General features: G+C 37.1%; 1 pseudogene; it reads left to right on the top strand.

Moving 5' to 3' along the window:
• Window positions 1-6,530: 6,530 nt before the first annotated feature.
• LOC112470568 lies at window positions 6,531-6,649 on the top strand (annotated as a pseudogene).
• The last annotated feature ends 3,820 nt before the right edge of the window (window positions 6,650-10,469 follow it).

Genomic DNA, 10,469 nt, shown 5'->3' with positions numbered 1-10,469 from the left:
CAAGTTGTAGTTAATGGGGTGTTTTTCCCCTCTCCTTCCACTAAAAGAAGGCTTGTCTCCTCAATTTGACACACTTGCATTCTGAACCCATAGCTGCCTTTTCTTTATTATGCCTATAAACCAGACTGGAATGAAAAGCAAACCCACAGAATTCCAACTACCTAAGCTAGGAAGGTGGGAAATTCTATTTCAAATTAAATAGCACAGTTTTAATCCATTAAACCTTTAGACTATATTTATATTTAACACCAAGGTGGTAGCCAAATCTTTTCTACTGATTGACAGACAGCAAGTGCTTTGAGCAGGTCTTGGGTTAGCAAAGGGCATTCAGTTTCCGAAGAAATTCTATAAAACCATGGGGTTTTTTTTCCTAAAGAACTTGACCTACAGGGGACATTTATGGGCACTCTGATAACTACATATTTCCAGTCATTTAAATGAATGGCAGCAAATGGATTTCTTCTTCCACATATTTGCCATCCTCAGTCTTAAAGTCACTACGCAATATTGGCAGTTTTTAAAACCTGCTTTGCATGTCTTACCAGGCTGTGACATCTCATTATGTGTTGTAACCTGCACTGACAAGTCTGTGCATCAGAAAAGACTGCTTTACAAGGTGGGATATTTTTTCACTATCATTTTTTAATCTGTTAAAGCTATAATCTATCTGAGAATGAAACACATAGCTGTTCACAAAACTGAAGACTTAAAAAGAAAAGAACCACAAACACGAATCTCGGATCAGATAGGATTAGTTAACATCACTTTCTCCAAGGCACATTCAGCTATAATTATTCACTTGAGAGAAATAAAGTATTTCCAATGATGAACATGTATAGTTAAATTTGAGGTATTTTTAATATTTTGAAAACGGAACTTGACTATGCTTTTCAATCAGCTGTTTCCTCTCTATATGCCAGAAAAATAAATTTCAACATTTTAATGCATAAAATAATTTAATGGAATAGTAATATAAATTATAAATGATCCACTGAATGAAAAAATCAGAGAGTAGTTGAAAGGAAGTAAGTACATGTATGTATACTAATAAAAAAGAGTTCTGATACACAGTGATAAGTGAAAAAAGCAAATTATAAAATAATATATGCAGTGAAATTCTTAAAAACGCTCAAAACCATACCATTTACACATGCACAGTTATATATATTGATGCACATATAAAAGAAGTTCTGGAAGGATACACACCATATTGATAACATTGGTTATCTCTGGTAGAGGGAGTGAGATTAAGAGGCTGCATTAGTTTCCTATTGCTACTATAAAAAATTACCACAAACTTAATGGCTTAAAAAGAAAACATGAATTTATTATCTTACAGTTCTAGAGGTCAGAAGTCCAAAGTCAGTCTCACTGGACTAAAGTAAAAGCGTTGGCAGGGCTTGTTCCTCTGGGGGCTCTGAAAAGAGAATCTATTTCCTTGCCTTTTTCAGCTTCTAGAGGCCTTAGTTTGTGGCCCCTTCCTTGAATCACACTAGCCTCTTGCTTCCATCGTCACGTCTGCCACTGACTTTGGTCCTCCTGTCTCCCTCCCATAAAAACCTGTTATTACCTTGGGCCCACCTAGATAACCCAAGATTATATCCCCATTCCAAGATCCTTTTACTATGAAAGGTGACTATCCAAAGAACCAGGATAAGGATATAGACATCTCTGGGGAGGCGATTATTCAGTCTACCACTGCGGCCAAGATGAATTTTAGCTTTTTTTGTATATAGATTAAATTAGATGCCTTCATATATTATGTAATATACATAATTTAAATTAAAAAATGATAAAAATAATTTCATTTCTCACTTTTAAAAATGTTTGAGGTAGTTAAAAGGAAAAGAAAATCACATCTCCTCCAGATATAGTTTTTTTCTATTTTTCTTGTCCCTCCAGATTCCCATTCTTTCCCTTCTACACTCTTAATCACTGGTTTTGAAGCTAAAATTACAAGATTCCATACCCATATTATAAGGTTCCTGATCATATTTCATATCTCTCCCTAAAAATATTACCTAATATGAATTGTGGCACAATTAGGCCAAGTATAACAACACAAAGGATAAAGAATATGTCTTAATGCATTAAACAAATGTTAATTGAGTCCCTACTATATAGAAGGAAATATGCAGAGAACTAAGGATATTGATATTAAAAGCTTTACCTCTTGGAGAGTTTACAATCTACTGAAATAGAGAGATATGCAAACAAATACAATATCATATGAGGCAGCATAACAGAAGTATGCACAGTGGGCTATGGGAACTTTACAGAGAGAAATAATTCTACTTGAAGCGCCAGGTGATAATAGGGGAGGAAGAGATGGTTAGACAAGAATTTGTGAAGGAGGGCCTGTCTGACTTGGACCCCTCCGAATATCTCCACAGTTTCCGTCCTATCCCATGGCCTGAGTTGTCAGCCCTCAGCTCTGCTGAAGGATCACTCATCCCCATAACCCTGGTTGACATGGTACATCTGCTGATATTCAACTCACCCACCTTCCATGTCCTTTCCACTGGAATTTATGGTTCTCGCATACATAGTACACAAAAACTCGCCGTCTTATAAATGCTTAACTCCAGCAGTACCTCTGTTTATCCATGCTGCTCCACTGAGTTTACTGGGTTGTAGAGGAACCCGCCAGGGAACTGAATCCCAGATTCCTAATCAAGAAGGGGGCAAAGACTCCTTCTGTCCTTAGTTTCCCTCCTATTATCTGGATGGTTCTCATGGTGGAAGAAAAAAATAAGAATTCTCACACGTGCCTCTCTCTACCTCTCTATGACTCACTCCTTCTCTCACTCTGACATTCTACTATAACTCTCTTCTGTATTGGACAGAAAGCATTTTGGCCAAGCTTTAATAGGCTTTAATCTTCTCCAGACTTTGAGAGAAACTGTATCTTCTTGTCTTGATTCTTAACATGCTAAAAAATTTTTAAAACTCCTCAGGCTGGTTTCTAGCCTATTGCTTTGCTAAACACATCAAGTACCAGCTCCTCCTAGCCTTTCTGTGGGGTTATGCTTCCTGTATCCTTCTCAGGCAGAAGGGCTGTAAGCAAACAGGATTTACTGGATGATGGATCAACTCATACAATCCTCATTCCAATGGCCTTCTAACAACATTAGGTGTTGAAAAACTGAAATCTCCATTTCTCAGACTCTCTTGTAGCTGGAGTTCTGGGCAAGATCTAGGTTCTACCCATCCAGTGCACTCACTGGCACGCAACCTTGTTTCACAGCAAGCTACATGGAAAGAGAGGTCAAGTGCAAGACTGACATGAACCACGGCAAAGAAAGTGTGTTCTGGAGCTGGTAGTTGTCAGAGTAACTCTGATTTGGCAACTTGTTGATAGTAAATTACTGGAAGGATGAGGTTCTGGACCTGGCAGCCAGGTTGGTAGCATCTTCCTAATCGAGCAGGAGCAGCACCAACCTGAGCAGTCCAGGGGCTTTTGAAATCATTCCTGGAAGCTGATTCACAATTCTCTAAGCTATCTTCACACTTAAATCATTTGTACTTGAACTAGGTAGACTGGAATCTATTTTCTGCAACAAAGAATCCTGAGTAGTATGTGTGTGAATGAGAGGGGAGGGGGAGGAAGGGTGGCATCAAATTCTTCAATTTATTATTGAAAATATTGCCCCTATCGTGTCTAATTTAAGAGGCTAGTATTAGTCCGACATGCATTATGTGACTAACATTCTACTTTTGGGTAAGGCGAAGAATAAAAGATCATCCTTCAAGCTTATTTTCTTTATTCTGGCTCTTTCTTCTACCTGCCTCTATTCAAGTTTTATAGGCTTTGTACTTATAATCTCCACACAAGGTCTCCTTATCTTTTTACTTTTAGTCTTTTTTGCAGGGGGGGGAGGGGGAGAGGGAGGCGGGGGGCACAGGGAGGAAGGTAAGGGGAAGGAATAAGTCTAAGGGAATGATTCTTGAGGTCTTCATTAGGCAAGAGAGGTAGAAAGCCCTTCAGTGCTCTCCAATAGAGCCATTGTCAGAGAGTTCTGAATAGAACTGATATTTTGTTTCCCTTTGGCTCCTCATGACCCTACTCTATGACTTAGAACTCTACAGGATGGAGGGCTGAAGTGACTGGTATCCATAAACTTCAATCACTGAAAGCCTGAACTTATCTTAGAGATCATTTCAACCCTCTGTTTTGTTGATGAAGACATTGATGTCCAAGGTTACAGAACCAATAAGTGGAAGAGCTCAGACTAAAATTCAAATTTGCAGACTGAGTCCATTGTTATTTTTACAACGGCAGCTAAAGACTTGCGTAAATAAATTTAAGAGATTAGTTCTAGCCAGTGGATTGATTTCTCTAGTTCTCCATCTAGCCCACTTTACTTTTTTTTTATATCCCTCCTGACACCTGTAAGCACTTGGACTTGTGAGTCTTGATTCAAAAGAATCCTATGTAAAATATTTCAGTGAACAATAATTCCTTTGGTAAAGCAAATCCTTCATTCTCTATATATAAATTTTGTAGTTGATATTCCTAAAAACAGAACCCCCTTCGAAAGGGGCTGGGAACAATGTAGAAAGGGTCTAAAAATATCTGTTAACATAATCTTGTATCTTTAGCTATCCCAGCTTACAGTTAAAAATGTGCTGAGTTTGTTCTTATGGATAGACCATAATAAGATCTCTCCCTAGCTGAGAAGCTTTTCCTACTGAACTAGTCCAGTAATGCCCCCCACTGGCAGAACTTGCCTTGTCTTCCATCTGGAATAGCACCATCAGTTTTGTCATCCCCACAGGCACTCTTCTGACACATCTCATTAATTTTTACAGAGTCCTGACCCATAAGAATAAATGGTCTATGCTTCAATGTCTAAGTATTCACATAAAGAGAATAGAGTTTAACGTAAGTGCTATATGTGTAATCTTGGCTCCAAGAAAAAATATATTTGCTAAAAAGATATAAATTTCTTGAGGTGGTTATTTATTAAGCATCCAAGAAAACATAGTATAATATAAGACATCTTAAATCTATTTGGAAGAAAAGTATAAAAATCTACCAAGTGTTATTGCCAGCTTCTTATACATAGTGTCATTATCCTAGCCCCTTTCATGTTGGTATAGTCCTAGTTTCTTTTAATCTGTGGATGAGAAGCTCAAAAAGAAAGTGGTTAAGCAATTCAAAATCCTCTCCCTAGAGAGAACATCAAACCCTAAAACATTCCAAAAGTCAGGATTCAATAAAGTTGGTTCTGTGACTATAATTACATAACTGCTCATGAGGAAAAATAATGCCGAAACCACTATGCTCATATTAAAAACAGACACTAAAATTTTTAAAAATGCAGATATAATCATAAATCAGATACCAACTCTAAAATATTAACCACTGCTTTCCAAAAAATCTCTTTTAATGAACTCGCTAACAATTAAGCCAACCAAGTAGCACTTCAGTACCCTTACAGAATTTCACTTCTGGTAGTGGTGATCAAGAAAAACGTGACATAATAAAATTTAACATTAACTGACTTTTTTCTAAAAGCCCAGTGCTTTACCCAAATTATCTAATTTCAGCCTCATAATAGCTATTATCACACCTGTGTTACTGCTGATGAAAAAAGGGCTTTAAACATTAAGTAAACTGTCCAGGTTCACTCAGATAATAAGCTGTGGACCCGACCTGTCTTCTCTAGAGCCGACACTTAGAATCACCGTCCATGAATGCTACCCTCGGCAGCAGTGTCACTCTAAAGTATTCTTCCAGAATAACAGCTATTTTAAGAAACATTTTGGTTTGGAGATTAGAAGATTTATCAGAAAAGACCTAATGAAGTCTGAGTATTTTCACACAGATTAACTCCCATTGGACAAGCAAAATTCTTGTTATTGGTCTTCACTGAAAAAAGCACATAATAAGAGGCCTACAAGAGTGGAAGATGCTAGAAAAACATCTATAGAAAGCCTGAGCCACTCCTCAGACACCCATTATTTATAAACCTCCAGAAAAATAAAGTGGGAAGAAAAAAAGCAGGTATTTTGTCCTGCTAAAATTTTACTTATCAATTTATATATTTTACTTGAAAATAGTGGATAAGTAAGCATCAGTAAAAACAGAAAGCATTGCAATCTATCTAGACATAAGTACGTTTCCTCTTATGAGTGAAATTGACATAAGACAGGCCGAAAGTCACAAAAACATGTTAAATTATAAAACAACTACCTCCATACCAACCAGTACTTCAGTGGAATGAATATACAATCACCACATCAGTCTTCTTCAATATGAGAGAAAAGAAAGCCAGAAATGAAGTAAATGAAATAAAGAAGTTATGTTGAGGATTAGACAACAGCCTTGTCAGAGCCACCAGCCCTTCAGAAAGCTTTGTAAAGCTCATGACATTCCTAACCTGAAAGTATCCCCGTTCAGGAAACTGGTCTGACTGGAAAATAACTGGAAGATAAACTATAATTACATCAGAATCCTTTCCTAAAATTTTCCTGATTGTTCCCTAATAATTGTGGAATTAAAGCTGAGTTTAAATCCTGACCCCATCTATGGCCACGCCACCCTGAACAAGCCCAATTCCATCTGATCTCAGAAGCTAAGCAGGGTCGGGCCTGGTTAGTACATGGATGGGAGACCACCTAGGAAGACCAGGTGCTGTAGGTGTAAAAAATAAAAAATAAGGGATTGCAAATCCTGACCCCACTAGTGGCAAATTAATTTAAGTAACAAACCCTCTGAGTTTCCATTTATGTATCTGCAAAATGATAAGGACTTTACAAGTTTTGCAAAAGACTAAATGAGAAAATGTATTTATATGATGGAGTATAGTCCTAGGGACACACTAGATTCCTCTGCTCATATTATTCTCTGGTGTTAAGTGTACAGCAGTATTGCGGGGGGGAGCAGTTAATAAATCAATAAGATGCTCTCGCCCTCAAAGAGTTTACAATCTAGATTAAGAAACAAAACTAGCAGATATGAGAAAATAATTTGATTAACAGAATAGTATTTTGAAGAAAGAATAGTTGTGGAGTAGAAGAGCTGAAGAGGATCCATGGTGGACACATGTGTTGACTGGGCCCAGGAGGCTGAGGAAGATCGAGGATGTGAGAACTTAATCCTCTGCTTTCATTTTTAAAGACACTTAAAGAAGAAGTGATGACCCTCACCTTCAAAACAAAAAAAAAATATTCAGTAACTACAATGCTTGACACAATGGAATTCTATACATAATGTGTTCTAAACTTTTGCTTTTCAAAGTGTACTTCATAGACCAATTACATGGTATTTCAGAGCTTGGTAAGATATGTAGAATTTCAGACCCCAGTCCAAACCTACTGAATCAGAATCTATATTTTAACAAGATCCTGGGGTGATTTGTGTGTACATTAAAGTTTAAGAAACACAATTGTAAACCCCAAGAAAACCTCCAAAACAGTGAGGCTTATATGTTTTATATTTAGAAAAACACCAGGGTTTTAAAGATACTTTTGAGATGACAAACACTGTTCTGAAATGTCCCCATTTATAAGGTAGAGATAATGCCTGTCCCTCAGGACTGTTATGAGGGTTAATTGAGATAAATCTATGAAAACCTCTACTTTCTAAACTCAGAAGGAAAAAAAAAAACATTTTTTTTTCACCTTCATATCCTTTGCCCTTAGCTTAGTGCTCCACACATATTCAATAAATATGTATCATCATTATATAAATGAGTCAAGAGGCTTTAGGATTCATCAAGTCATTTTGAAATAGATGACCATGGGACCGTGGGTTAGGTCTATAGACAAAGCTGAAACAGAGGAGCACTTTTCAGATTAAAATGCACAAATTCATTTAGTTACAAGATCTTTTTCATTGTTTAAGAAATAATAATGGTAACATAATGGTGAAACTTACGTTATAAAACATATTTGTCATAGGAAATTAGATTTATCATTTATAACGACCTCACTAGCTTTGTGTTAATTTAATTCAGTACTAAATGTACTATGGAATTGTTATTAGTTACAACACCAGTTTTCTCTTAGCAGACTCAAATTATTTAATGAGTTCATCTAAAGATTCAAACCCAAATGTAGTTCAAAGCCTCATTCTTCCATACCCTCAAGAAGCATATAGTCTAGTGGGATTAAAGACAAATGCAATTAGCAATCAGAATGAAGACAATACCTTGTTGGAAGGACATTAAAGAACAAGATGGTGACAGTAACAAAGGAGCTGTCTCAGGGTGCCTGGAAAAGGCAGAGCAGGCTTCAGAGAGAAGAGGCTGAGCTGAGATCTGAAGGATGAATAGCATGGCAGGCGAACTAATGCAGGCAGGGTAACCACATGGGCAAAAACATGGAAGGAGAGAATACAACCCATTCAGTGAGCTACCAACCAGCTCAGTATTGCTGAAGTATAAAGAGGGATGGTAACAGGAATAACGCAGGAGCAGTAGACAAGGATCACATGATGATGGCTTTGCATGCCACACAAAAATTTTCATTTTCAGATTATAGAACATCATTAAAAGAATTTGAGAAGGGAAGTTAATAGGATCACGTTTTCATTTGGGATAGGCCTATTTGGCAGCAGTGAGTCTGATGGATTGGGGGAGAGAAGAGGAAGGAGCCCATGGAATGAAACTAGAGACTAGCAGACAATATAGGAATTAATGCATTAGTTGAGAGGTGGCTTGAATTGTGTCAGTTATGGTCAAGATGGAGAAAAGAGGATGAAACAAATATTAAGAGGTAAAATTAATAGATTTTGGGAACTGATTGATGTGATGATTTTCTAACCAAGAGAAACTCCAAAGAGTTTAAAATTTCATAAGACTTATGAATTAATTAATTTTCAGGTTTAGCAAGTATATCCAATGTCCTATAAAAAACAAATTTTATGATGTAAGGATGACACTGGTAGGTTTAAACTTAGGCATATATTTGACTAGTAATGCTACTCACTGAGATAGGAATATAGACTGAGGAATTAAACTTGTTCAGTTGAGGGCATGTTGACCTTGAACTACCAGTGGCTCATCTAATAGTGTCTAATTCCTTTTTAAACTGAGGGTCGACTGCAATTGTGGGTCAAGTCCTAGTCAAAGTGAATTGGGACTTTCTTGTCCAACATGAGCTCATTCAAGAGAATAAACTCTTATGAAGATCACAAGATCACAGATAATAATGGTCTAATCTCCCTTCCCAGCTTAGTGGGAGCCCAAGGAGAACAAAGATTAGTTCAGTCTGGGGTTTCAAAGCAAACTTGGATATGGGGCTGTGTGGGGCTGGCTTAGATCTACAATTTTGTGATGACACAGAATATATTTGGGTCTGGGTACAAATGAAGATAGTTATAATGAGAATCATAGGAACTGGTTAAGCATCAACACCAAAAAGAGCCAAAGTCAAGTTAGAGAAAGGGAGGATGTAAAGGGACATCCTCCTGAGTTTTGGAGGCAAACTCCTTCAACGACCACCATTCATGTATTTTTAATCTCTAACCTTGGTGCCCTAATGCAGTGATTCTCAGAGTTGGTTACCCATTGGAACCAACTGGAGAGCTTTTCAGAAATACTGATGCTGTCTCCACACCTAAAACTTCTATTTACTTGGACTAGAGTGGGAAAATACCATTCTAGTACAATACTACCCTAGCAGATTCTCAACTCTAGCTGCACATTAAAAATTCTAGAGCTTTTAAAAAATTACCATGCCTAGGTCCCACTTCTCAGATATTATGATTAATTAACCTGAGGCGAGTTTTTAAAAACACTCAGGTGATTCTCATATGAAGCCAGAGTTCAAAACTCCTGCCAGTTCTAAAGACAAAGAGGTTCTATATTTTCTCTACTTTTTTAAAATAGCATCAGGTATGTAATATTCTTTTTTAAAATTTATTTATTTTCATTAGTTTCAAGTATAGAGTACATTGGTTAGACATCTATACAGTTCATAAAATGATCCCCCCAATTGCTCCCTCTTTCCCCTAGCCCTCCACCTAGCCAACATATTAATGCTAACTGCATTCCCTATGCTGTGCTCTCCACTGCCATGACTAATTTGAACTTCTTTAACCCTTCACCCCAATCTCCCAGCTCCCCCAAACCCCCCTTCCCTCTGCCCTACACCAAATTGCCCACTATATTTGTGAGTCTTGATTAGTTTGTTCTTTTTAGATTCCGCATATAAGTGAAATCATATAGTGTTTATCTTTCTCTGTCTGACTTAAATACTTTCTAGGTCCATCAAAGCAATATCTTTGTCCATCCTCTTCCTTTTAGTCTTGTGTGTCTTTTAAACTGAAATGAGTCCCTTATAGGCAACATGTAGGGGTCTTGTTTTCCTTTCCATTAATCCACTCTATCTTTTAGTTGGAGCACTTAATTCTTTTCTATTTGAGGTACTTATTGACAGGAATGTAATTGTTACCATTCTTTATTCCTGTTTTTGATACACATTTTTTCTTCTTAAAGAAGTCCCTCCAACATTTCCTG

Source organism: Pteropus alecto, unplaced genomic scaffold, assembly GCF_000325575.1.
Source record: "Pteropus alecto unplaced genomic scaffold, ASM32557v1 scaffold3, whole genome shotgun sequence".
Classification (NCBI taxonomy): Eukaryota; Metazoa; Chordata; class Mammalia; order Chiroptera; family Pteropodidae; genus Pteropus; species Pteropus alecto.
The sequence above is the reverse complement of the archived record's forward strand: the minus strand, read 5'-3'. Positions and strand labels throughout refer to the sequence as shown.